The sequence below is a fragment of the Macrotis lagotis genome, chromosome 1 (assembly GCF_037893015.1).
Source record: "Macrotis lagotis isolate mMagLag1 chromosome 1, bilby.v1.9.chrom.fasta, whole genome shotgun sequence".
NCBI lineage: Eukaryota > Metazoa > Chordata > Mammalia > Peramelemorphia > Peramelidae > Macrotis > Macrotis lagotis.
Genome location: NC_133658.1, coordinates 364506262 through 364518870, shown reverse-complemented (window position 1 = coordinate 364518870; position 12609 = coordinate 364506262).

Genomic DNA, 12609 nt, shown 5'->3' with positions numbered 1-12609 from the left:
AAATTATTTATACTTTGGATTTGGCAAATCTATCAGGTCTGAAGCAAAAACAATTATCATTTCCCAATTGATAGATAGTCAAAGGATATTCATAGACAGTTTTCAAAAGAAGAAATTAAAGTTATATATAACCATGAAAAAAATGTTCCAAGTCATTATTGATTAAAGAAGTGTAAATTAAAAAACTTCGAGGTATCATTTCACACCTATCAGACTGGCTAAGATGACAAAAAGAGAAAACGATCAATTTTGGGGAGGTTGTGAAAGGACTGGAGCATTAATCCATTGCTGGTGGAATTGTGAACTGATCCAACCATTGTGGGGAGCAATGTTGAACTCTGTCCAAAGAGCAATAAAACTGTTCATACTCTTTGACCCAGCAATTCCAATTCTAGGCCTATATTCAGAAGAATTCGTAATAAATGGGATGAGTCTCACATGTTCCAAAATATTCATAGCAGCTCATTTTTGTACTGGCAAGGAATTGGAAATTGAGGAGATGCCCATCAGTTGGGGAATGGTTAAATAAATTATGGATCATGAATATTATGGAACATTATTGTTCTATAAGAAACCATAAATGGTCCGACTCTAGAGAAGTGTGGAATGAATTACAGGATCTGATGTTGAGCAAAGGGAACAAAATCAAGAGAACAATGTACACATTCAACAACATTGTGAGATGATCAACCCTGATGGATGCAGCTGCTCTCAGCTGATCAGAGAGCTAGGACAACTCCATTAGACCATCTGTGTACAATGATATCTCCATTCAGAGGAATAAAAACAAAACACCCTTCAGAATTGGATGAACCCTACATTCACTTTTTAAAAAATATCTCTTATGTATTTCTTTCCTTTAATCCTGATTCCTCATACCAAAGTGACTAATCTGTATACATGTTTAACACAAATGTGCATGTACAATATTAACTTGACTGTCGGTCACTAAGGGGAGGGGAGTGGGAAAGAAGGGTGGAAGGAAATTTTAAAAATTAAAAATGTACATAAGCATATGGATGAATGTTGAAAAACTTTCATAACATGTATTTGGAAAAATAAAATATCAATAAAAATTAAAAAATTATCAGTTATATGATAAAAATTTGATTTGGCCATGGCATGGAAGAGAATCATCTGCCGAATGTTAAGCAAGAAAAATTTAGGCAAAATACTTACCTCATAAGCATCAAATGTTTTCCCAATGAAATCTCTCAACTTGGAAGATGAGTAAATCACTTAAAAATTTTAGAAAATAAAAACTGACATTTATAAAGGAGGAAACTGAAAGAAAAAGGAAGAAGAGAATACAGTTAAAAAGTCATGAAGGCATGTTAACACAGTTTAAATGGAAATAAGCAAACTCACAAAAGAACATAACTCTCTCATATATACCCCCAGAAAATGATTTAAATTGGCACTAAAAAAAACAACAGGCATCTGGGTGATGCAGTGGATAGGACACAGAGTCTGGAGTCAGCAAGAATCATTGTTTTGAACTCAACTCTGGCCTCAAACACAAGAGCTGTGTGACTCTTAGCAAGGTACTTAATTCTACCTGCTCCAGTTTCTTCATCTGTAAAATGAGTTGGGAGAAGGAAGTAGTGTACCTCTTCAGGATCTTTGTCAAGAAAACTCAAATAGGATCATGAAGAGTCAGATACAACTAAACAACAACAAAAAGAACAAGAATACATAACTGAAAAAAAATAGAAAGAAGCCTTTTCATTCAATCCATTTCACAAAAGGATGGTCAGAAGTTCTTAAGTACTAGAAGAGAGAATCCTGCTAGTGAAGTTAATAGTCATTCCAAAAAGTGGACCAAATCCTTTCGTGATGTAAGAAGGATCACTGACCAGAGAAACTAGAATGAGTTCCAGGATAACGGCCTGAAGCTCAAGCAGTTGTTAGGAGAGAGAATGCATCATGTAAAGCAGTATAAGTTCTGACATTTTGGCTCTAAAGCCACTGAAATCTAACCCTTGGTCAGGAATGAACAAATTAGAGAATAGAGTCAGCTTTCATAGGCCATTCCTCAGGAAGACAGGCAACAACCATCAATTGGATATATCCCTGAATTATTGTAGAAAGCCTCAAACCTATGTGATCTCCAATGTCTTGCTGGTGCTTTCTTTTAAGGGTCACAGAAAAGCTAGAACCATTTCATTTTTAGAATATTATATAAAGAAACCAAGCTAAATATGAGTCAAAGTTAGCACACACATTGAACTGCCAGGAAAATGAGACAAGAGACAAAAAATTGAGTCAAGGGATATATTTGCTGACCCATCCAGAACAGTAGCAGCTGCAACAGCATGCAGGTAGTAGAGAAAGGATCAAATAGGGCCATACAAACCATCTAAGATTACCAACCAAGGCTGATTCTAGTGTTGTCACAAAATTATCAATCTAGGAACTGAAGTTGTAATAAATAAAACACTCAACACAATGAAGAAATATTAGAGGTTAAGAGAAAGCCAAGAGGTAAACTCAGAAAAAAGAGTAACTCTCCAAATAAGACAAGCAAAGTATCAGAGGGGAAAATGTTAAACCACAAGGACCACAATAATAATTGAACATTTATATAGCTCTTTAAGATTCACCAAATGTTTTACCTTTATTATCTCATTTGATACTACAAATATAACAAAATGAAATTTAAAAGGATAAAATTGAAATTGAAATAAGTAATTTAAAAAATCAGAATGAATAATTTGTTTATTTATTTAGTGTTTTTTAGGGTTTTTTAACAAGGCAAATGGGGTTAAGTGGCTTGCCCAAGGCCACACAGTTAGGTAATTATTAAGTGTCTGAGGCCAGATTTGAACTCAGGTACTCCTGACTCCAGGGCCAGTGTTCTATCCACTGTGCCACCTAGCTGCCCCATTATATCTCATTTTTAAAAACTGAACTGGAAAATAGCTTAAATAAGTTTAAATAAATAACTTTAATAAATAACTTAAAAATCATCTGGATCCCTAAAACCATAGCCAAATAAACAAAAAAACTATCACATTTCAAAAGATAATAGCAGAAAAATGCCCATAACTCAAAGAGTAAAGTGAAAATACAAAGAATTCATTGATTACCACGAAAGAAACTACAAATTAAAACAGACAGGAATATTATAGTCTAAACATAAAATATTTAAGTCAAAGAAGAATAGCTACAGAAAGAGTTCAAATTCCAAGAAATAATTCAGGATCACACAAGACCATGTTGCAAATATTTTACAGGAGAAAAAGTTTAGGAAAACAATATTCCAAAGCAATAGTGTCAAACTCAAATAAAAATGGATTCCTTTTGGCTTCATATTGACTTAGAAAACTATAAGTTAGCATTTACTTCTGGTATATTGTATTTTTATTCATTTTGATATATATTTTCCATTTACATTTTAGGTTATTGGGGGTTTTTTGGCAAGGTAAATGGGGTGAAGTGACTTGCCCAAGGTCACAATCCATTTACATTTTAATTTGGTCTGAGTGTTGTGGGACACTGGAGGCTTCAGCAGAAGAAAGGTTAAACTCTTCCAAAATATAAAAGATAAAAGCTCTCAAATGATATTAACTTGGTTTTCTTGACATTAAAGAAAAAAAAGGGGAAGAAAAAACTTAATAAGTAGGAAAGAAATGAAAAAGAGATAGAACTTACTAATTCTCTTAATTAGAGTATAGATGAAGAGCATATTAATCTGAAGGAAGATATGGAAGGTAAGGGGCAGCTAGGTGGCATAGTAGATAAAGCACCAGCCTTGGAGTCAGGAGTACCTGGGTTCAAATCCGGTCTCATACACTTAATAATTACCTAGCTGTGTGGCCTTGGGCAAGCCACTTAACCCCATTTGCCTTGCAAAAACCTAAAAAACAAAAGATAGGGAAGGTAACTGGCATGTCATTGAACTTTGTTCAAATAAATCAAATGAAAAAGAATTGAATATACAGATACACCTAGAGTTTAATATAGAATATATTAGACTCTCCAGTGAAATGTGAGGGTAAAGAAGAAAGAAATAATCACATAGAAAATTAAAGGTGGGAAGGCAGAGTCAAAATGACAGAGTGATAGGCAATAAAACATTGAGCTCCCCTCCACTAAACTCTTCCAAACATATCTAGAAAATGTATCAGACCAAATACTGAAGGGAAAATCAAGAAAAAAATCACAGTGTACCATTTGCCCAGCCCAGTTTGGCATAGAAAGATATAAAAGGAGGACTGCAGAAACTAGGGATAGAGTTAGTAGATCTTGTGACATATCAATACCCATGGAAAGATTGTGAATGGCAGAAAGGTCTCAGATTTATACCACGTTACCACCAACCATTATCACGAAACTGTAATAGAGTAAGACATACACTAGCAGTTTTATTATTTACTACTCAATTCCAGATCATAGATCCAGGGCAGAGAGAGGAGGTTTTTTAATGAGCGTGGCATTTCTAGATCAGGAATCTCTGAGTGGTATACTACAAAAGCATGCAGAGATCAATAAGCAGCAGCAGTAGTATGGTTCAGACTCCAAGGTCAGAGTAGGGTCTCATTTCCAACATCGAACCCTGTTTGAAGAAGATTATCAAAGGCCAGGAACCTATAATTCTGCCATTATGAACCAAGAGTTTTCCAGATGTCTGATAAGGACAGAGTGTATCAGCAGTCTACCCTTGCAGAGATCTAAATCTGTGTCAGAAATTTGCAAAATTTAGGCTGAGAAAGGGAGAGGGAGGAAATCAAACTTTGTTTTGGATCAGAATACCTTAGAATAATTGAAAGCTTGTAAGTCCCCAGCCTATTTCCAAGAACATGAAATTACAAAATTAGAAACTGATCAACTCAGAATTATCTTCAGAAGTGCTGAAGAGACCAGTTCTAACATTAAGTCAGAAGTCAGGAAGTAGACTGGAAAGATAGGCAAATTAAAAAAAAAAAACCTAATCATAATGAGATATTTGGGTGGTAGGGAAACTGAAGAAACAAAAAGAGAAGGAAAAAATGACTCCAATGGGGCAGCTAGGTGGCACAGTGGATAAAGCACCAGCCCTGGAGTCAGGAGTACCTGGGTTCAAATCCAGTCTCAGATACTTAATAATTACCTAGCTGTGTGGCCTTGGGCAAGCCACTTAACCTCATTTGCCTTGCAAAAACCGAAAAAAAAATGACTCCAAAATATCAAGAATTCTTTGAGAAACACCCAACTTGTATAAATGAAATAAGCGCACTTGAAAAAAATGGAAAAGAAATTACAATCAGGGAAGAAAGAATTGAAAAGGAAATAAACTGCTTGGAACAAGAGATACAAAATCTTGCAATTCCTTGAAAATTATAATGGACCAAACAACAATCAATGAATTCATAAAGCAACATGAAATATTAAAACAAAGTCAAAAGACTGGAACAAATAGAAAAAAAATGTAAGCTAATTATCTTGGACCATGCGATCAGTGAGACAGCAAGCATTTTCTCCTGTCCTCATGATCTCTCAAACAGTTCCAATAAAGAAATAATGCACCAAAGATAAAGCAACTTCAGCTTTCTCCATGGTCTGGAATACTCAGAATCCAAAAGAAAGTAAACCCATCTCCCAGACCCTGAAAATCTCAGGAATTGATTATGACTAACCTTGAGCTTCCTTGGCATCCTGCCTCTATTTTTCATGCTAACATTAGAGAGGATTTATTTACTAATAAAATTAGTGATACGGCATAGTCTTATATCAAAACTCATTCTTCCTCCACTCTTTTCCATTTTCCATTACTGTGAAGACCCTAGGTACAGGTTGTAGAGGATTTCTCAAATATTAACAGACAGCTTGACCACAGTCCTTCAAAAGCAAAATCCTTCCATGTGGAGCAGTCTGGAAGCACTAACACTGACACCAAGGAGAACAGGTTCTAAACTACTGGTGCCAGCAGACTCTGAGCTATTGGCACTAGATTAGAGAATTGAGGAACTAAGGGAACAGGACAGGTCACCAAAACAGAGAAAGGTGTGTATGTTGGGTGGGGGTAGGTTGTGGATTCTTCCACCAAGCTTGAGGGAAAGGGCATAGTATTCATAGCATTCAACAAGTGCTTGTTCTGAGCATCCAAAAACAGGGCAGAGATCCAGGCCAGTGAAACATGAATTGTCTTATATTGGAGGAGACTGATCCAACCCCCAAGGAAATCACAATCAGAAGGAAGGGAGCCTGGAAATGAGAGATAAAGAAAATAAGAGGGGAAAAATGTTTATTATTTCAGGAAGAAAACTCTAAGACCTTAAATAGTAACAGTAGAAGGAAATATGGAGTTCAGATCTAGTAAACAAGTTCAAGCATCTATGAAGAAAAATACTGCAAAATAAAGAAAAATGAGCTAACATTTGATAAGACAGAGGACCCTGTGAAATTTGAGAACATAAAACCACAGCACACTTCCTAAGTAGTTTAATAGAGACATGAGAATTATTACAGCAGAATATATGTCATGTACAGAAATATTGAATGGAATAGAAAAACTTGTATCTGGAATGGGAAGTCTCCCTAAAGAAACAAAAGAGAGGACAATAGACTGCGAATGCAAATAAACAGAAATGAAGGCCAACTTAGAAAAGAAGAAAAAAACCAAAAACATCTAATGAAAATATGCTTGCTACATAAGACTGAACTTCAAGATAGGATGTACAGAGCCTAAAGATCATAGAAGAACAAAAAAGGATCAAAAAACCTTAATACTACAAGAAAGAAAATAATGAAGAAAACCATCCAGACCCTCTGAACATAGAAAATGAAAGTTCAACTGAAACAATTTACAGATCTTTTCTAGAAAAAAAAGATTGCAAACTCCAAAATATATTATAGTGCTTAAATTTAACAATTCAATTCAGAGACAAGTTCTGTGAGCCAGTAGGAGGAAGGAAGGATATTCAACTACAAAGAAAAGGATATTTAAAAGGAAAAGACTATTCCTCACCAATTACAAAATGGAGGAGGGAATGAATTGATATGATACAAAAAGCAGTAGTGGTTAGGATGCAGGGTGACCTATCCTACAAATCTGCACTTAATCATATAGGACAAAAGATGGATTTTAATAATAAAGAAGAGTTTAAAACATTTTTAGAAAGGAAAATCAGTACTCAAGAAATTATTTGTCCCTCAAACACCCCAAATAACATAAATTCGTCAGGCAAAGACAGTTACAGAACAGAGGATGACAAGAGTAAATTCATGAATCTGGTAGTGGTAACAGGGAAAAGACAGATGGGGGCATAACTGAAAAAGCTGACATCACTATGCTTATAAGTGGAAAATTTTAATAGTGGGAGAATACATTTTTAAGAAGGATGGGAACAGGAGAATAGAGAGGAGTAACTGATGTATTACAAAGACCAGCAAGGAGAGGAAAGTGACCACCATGGTCTCAGAAGGAGAAAAGCCTTCAGGGAGCAGGGATGAAAGATTGAAAAGGAATTGGGAAAGGAAGGAGGTCTTACTCTGGAATCGGGAAGGGGTTCCATTGATGAATGTTCCTATTAATGAAGGAGATGATCAATAAAAGGTGATGAGCATCTTACACTAGAGACACCTGGTAGATTTAGTGCTTGGAAAGCTATTTGTCATGAAAGAGAGGGAGTTGGAACCCTAGTGATAGAAGAGGCAATTGGTGCCTTAAGGAGAGGGAGAACATGGATACCAGGAGATTTTCAAGCAAATGTAGAAGAAAAGAATATTAGCAAGAAAAGGAATTGATTATTGGTCAGCTGACTTATCAGTCGATATGGGAGAGCAGTGTATTTTTTGACACCTACAATAATCATTACTCTTCTAAATGAGGTACAATGAAAAAGGGAATCTATGGGGCAACTCCTTTGAGTTAGCTACAGAAAGAACCTAGAGGGGAACACCTAGAATGGTTAAGTTGGAAATTTTCATGGCATGATTGCTTTCTGTCCTTCCTTCTTGAAGAGGACCAATGATATCATGAGGGTGACAATCTGACTTGTACAAAAATTGAATGTAAGTGATGGAAAGCTGGGTAAAGTCATCAGCCTCACTCTTTCCTACAGGCATCAGAGTCTAGTGAAAAGACAAGAGTAAAGATGACTTGTGATGGCCCTGAATGCAATGAGAGACCTTGGCCTTTTTAAGTTGAAATCTTTCTCAGGTCTCATTTTATCTGAGGCAATACACGTTTGATCATTAAATGATAAGGGTTATGTAAAAAATGAGACAAGGCAGCTGGGCAGCACAGTGGATAGAACACCTGGAGTCAGGAGGACCTGAGTTCAAATCCGACCTCAGCCACTTAATAATTGCCTAGCTGTGTGACCATGGGCAAGTTACTTAACCCCATTGCCTTGCCAAACAAAAAAAGAAATGAGACAAAAAATGGTCTAGTTTACCATCACAAAAATATCAATCTGACAAAGGAATTTCTTTTCTTTTTTTTAGGTTTTCGCAAATGGGGTTAAGTGGCTTGCCCAAGGCCACACAGCTAGGTAATTGTTAAGTGTCTGAGACCAGATTTGAACCCAGGTACTCCTGACTCCAGGACAAAGGAATTTCTGGTCAGAACAATTGCTATTTGTAGGCATTTTAAATCATCAAAACTCAAACAAAGAACAATTGAGTCTTGAGTAGATATAACCTAAGGATCATAGATCTTCTAAAAGAATGCAACAAAACTGAAAAAACCTTAACCACAATGGAAGGAAATAATAGAAGTAAACTGCTCAGCAATTCAGAACCTAGAAAATGAAGGACTGTGAGAAAGGATACTGTGAGGGATAAGAGTCAACTTTTAATAACCATCAGGAGCCCTCAGAGCCACAAGCATATGGGGATGCCACTTCCCCAGTATGTTCCTTACTCCTAGCTTTGGCAGTTATAGACTACCTCTTAGTGAGACCGTTCTCTTGCCACTTGGTGAAATAAGATCCTCTCTTTCTCCTTTATCTTTTTTTTTTGTTTTCTTATAATCTACGTAACTTCTTCAGATTCTATTTATTCTTTATTTTACTACATAATCTAAGTAACTTCTTTAACTTCTATGTGCTGTTTATTAAAGATAAATACTGGCAATCTATGAATAGTCTTCTGTATATTTATTTTGAGCATTTAGCAGGAGAGAAGTTAACATAATAATTAGTGAGAGAATTACCCTTTTCTTGAGAGCAACCAGAAAAAGAATGTATTGATCCTCATCCCATCATGTGTTTTACATCAAAAGTACTATTTCTTGAGGTGTTGATATAGTTCTGTTCCTACACTCCTCTTAGATATAAAGGGGGAAAGGATTAAATGCCCAACTATGTTTCTATTCCTGTTCCCCACAAAGGTTGAAACTGCAGGCTCTGTGGTCAAGGGTGGGCTATATCCCAGATGAAAAATGTATCCATCATTTATGTTATTTGCCCATCTTTATATGGTCTAAATTCTATTCTATATTTCTAATAGTAAATTGGTTTTCAGCCTTCAAATAATAATTTTAAATCTGAATGTTGTCTCTGTAAATAAAAATGTCAGTCATATCAAGGTCTGTCTTCTACATCTTAATATTGACATGACCTTTATCAGTACTACCTGATCAACTTTGAAATAGCACTGATAAATTCCTTTACCTGGATCAAACAATTCACAAGATAAGAGACATTTGGATGAGAAGAGAACTGTTCTATAGTTATTTGTAAATACTTCCCCTCCAAACTAAGTGGAATTATTATCAACAGGAATTTGAAGCAAATATTATACTTATGAGAGAATCATAATGTAGAACTATGTCATCTATATGAAACCTCATTGGTTGTCTAACTCAGTTTTATGATTCTTTATCCTTTCTGTATAAAATACCCCCCTAAATTTTGCATCGGGGTTGTTCTCTTTAATGACATCATCCACCCATAGGTTTGGTAGGATCCTAGAGAACAAAACATCATGGATAAAACTAACTTTTTACTATTTCATTTTTAGCCTAAGAAAATTTTCGTTAACAATAATGGTGCCATGATCCAGATAGATGGAAATTTTGAGGAGGAATAGGGCCTCTGTTTGGACTCAAATGTGTTCCTGGGAAGGAAAGAGGTCTGTAAAACAGGTCCTTGTTAGGTAGTCAGATGTGCAATTTGGGAGAAAAGAGGTCTCTAACTTCTAAAATCCCAGTCCTATTCTGAACCAGTGTTTTAAGTTGAATGATGTGGATTTATTGAGGCTTTATTTTTTTTTTATATATTTTTGCAAGGCAATGGGGTTAAGTGACTTGCCCAAGGTACAGCTAGGTAATTATTAAGTGTCTGAGGCTGGATTTGAAATCAGCTCCTCGGGGTGACTAGGTGGTGTAGTGGGGCGGCAAGGTGGCAAAGTGGATAAAGCACCGGCCCTGGAGTCAGGAATACCTGGGTTCAAATCCGGTCACAGATACTTAATAATTACCTAGCTGTGTGGCCTTAAGCAAGCCCATTTACCCCATTTTCTTGCAAAAAACCTAAAAAAAAAAAAAAGAAAGAAAAAGAAATCAGGTCCTCCTGTGTCCAGGGTTGGTGCTCTACTCACTACACCACTTAGCTGCCTGGACAGATGTGCATTTTGACAATTTTAACTTGGAAATGGAATAGACTTTTTCCTCTAGACAGCATCACAAAAAAAGCGATCCCTAGAAAAACCAGGACAGATTTTGAGCTGACACAACACAGGGATTTTTTCTGAATGTGAATTTGTTACTTTTTAACTCATTTGCTGTAGTTTTGAACTGTTTTCTTTCTTTGAAGTTGGAGTTTTTCTGGAATTTTATCTTTGACATTGAGAATTCTCATAGATTGGTGAGAATTGCCTGGTTTTTAAATGGCCAGGTGGGTACTGAGGGCTTACTCCTTGATCTAAGTGTGGCATTTCTTTGGTGAAGTGACCAAGTAGTTAGATCTCTGGCACTTTTTGGAGAAGTGAAAGGAATTTGTCCAGCATCCCAGTCATGTGTCCAGTGTCTATAATACGTCTTTGATGTTTTTGTTTTATTTTGTTTATTTAGTGTTTTATTGTATCTTTCGGTGTTTGGTTTTGTGTGTAGTTATTGTTGTTTAATTGATTGTTATATCTGATTATGGGACAATCTAAACCTAGGATTGGAGACCCAGTAGAAAAAAATTTGATTTTTATATGACTAAGTCCAGTAATATAACATGGGAAAGATAGCAATTTATGTGGACCTCTGGTTTATTAGGAATTATAACATTTAGTGGTAATTGAGTTCATATTTCAACCAGGGTGGTGCTGAAGATTCATTCCTAATCTAAGTGTAGCACTTTTTTTTTTTGAAAGGGCTAAGCACTAAATTTTTGTGGCATTTCTGATATGGGCTTGTTTGACATCCTGTTTGTCATTGCATTGTGTTTTGGGACCCTCTAGTGTGAGAGCAATGTAGGTTTTCCCTGGAGTTTGAGGGATTCTCTGATTTGAAGTGTCTGACTTGGTTTATGTGTTTTTTAGGTGTTTGTTTTAAATTCTGTGTTCTCTGTGGTTCAGCCTGAATAGAGCTCTTGGCTATCTCTTCCTGGTCAGACTTGTTGTCCAGCCTCTGTGTTCTCATTGACCAACTTTCCTCTTCAATCTCCCTTTTCAAATTAGATCTTTTTCTTTTCCAAAATCTCATAATTTGACACCACATGACAAATTTTCCTGAAAATCGTGTTGAGTTTAGAGGACAAAAAGGTTCTATATTTCACTTTCTAAATTTTTAAAAATTCCAGCCTGATTGACTGGCAGAGTTTTGTTTACTGATTGCTTATTTAAAAATTTAATATACATAGAAGGTACCCTAAAGAAATTAAAATTGGCCCTAAATTATTTTCTGACTGGTCTTAATTAGCATGTTTTAAAAAACTAATAATAACAATAATAGTAATAGTAATAATACTTTAAATTAGAGGTCTCTGTGTATTGTTTCCCCAGTAGTTCTTCTCTAGTCTCCACTGGTCCAGAGAACTTAAAAGAGGTCACTGGGCCTTTCTTCTTTAGGAGCCAGAGCTCCTAAAATCTCACAACACAGTGCAGAAATACACTGTATATTTCTCTCTATTTGATCTATATATCTATTTATTTATTCATTCATTTATTCTCTCTTTATTTATCTGTTTGTTTATTTGTTTGTTTGTTTTTGCAAGGAAAGGGGATTAAGTGGCTTGCTCAAGATCACACAGCTAGGTAATTATTAAGTGTCTAAGGTCACATTTGAACTCAGGTCCTCCTGACTCCAGGGTTAGTGCTCTACCCACTGTGCCACTTAACTGCCCCCCCCTCTCTATATATATTTTTTTAAAGTAAAGTAACTTTTCCATGAGTTTGGAACCCAGATTTGAAATGATTTGAGATGTGCTTATTTTGAGTTAGAAGGAATCCCAGTATCATGAAGCAATGCTGATTTGGTGAGTTCTCATGAAATAATCAAATAATCAAATCTCTGAATTGCATTCTTGTAACTCACTTTAAGAATTCCACAAGGGGAAATAGAATAGAAGGTCTTACCCTGTTGCAAAAATATCAGTGTTGTAAAATTCTGGCACAATCTTTGCACAGAATGGTGAGTATTTGTGTAATTTAAACTGTCAAACACTGCATCTAAGAATATACTTAAATTAGTTA